Source organism: Seriola lalandi, unplaced genomic scaffold (genome assembly GCF_002814215.2).
Source record: "Seriola lalandi dorsalis isolate HSWRI2012SDOR001 ecotype SW California unplaced genomic scaffold, Sedor1 jcf7180002054942, whole genome shotgun sequence".
In the NCBI taxonomy this organism is placed as follows: Eukaryota; Metazoa; Chordata; class Actinopteri; order Carangiformes; family Carangidae; genus Seriola; species Seriola lalandi.
In genome coordinates, this window is record NW_019525493.1 from 1,521,178 (window position 1) to 1,521,687 (window position 510).

Below are 510 nucleotides of genomic sequence, written 5' to 3' on the forward strand. Positions count from 1 at the left end.
AAACAAAGGGACAGAGCAGATGAGAAGACTGAAGAAGAGAGGTAGGTCAGAGGCTAGAGAGGATGAAGACAGATCTGCAACAAGGAAGAAGAAGGATGAGGGGGAAAACAGACGACACAAGCAGCGAGTAAAGAGCCAGTCCAGCCAAATAAGTTATACAGATACTTTTGGCCATATATTGTATTTTGATGTTGGGTCATGCACATATTCCTGTTTCTAATGGTGTAGCTGCACCGGTTCAAGAAATATGGCCACGCATCATACAGATGTCCTTCATGATGTTTTATTCTCTCTCAAGCATCTCTGTCATCAGACACCGTGAAAACTACACACAAAAAATACAAAAACAACCAAATACACCCGTTAATTGCTTAAACTGAAAACATCAAAGGAACATACAAAAGGTCACTTTTAAACATAAATACCAAATATGAAAAACTAAATAAAAGTACACTACCGTGTGCGCCTCTCCAACCGTGCAGAATATTGTCCTCAGTAGCCACGTTTGGC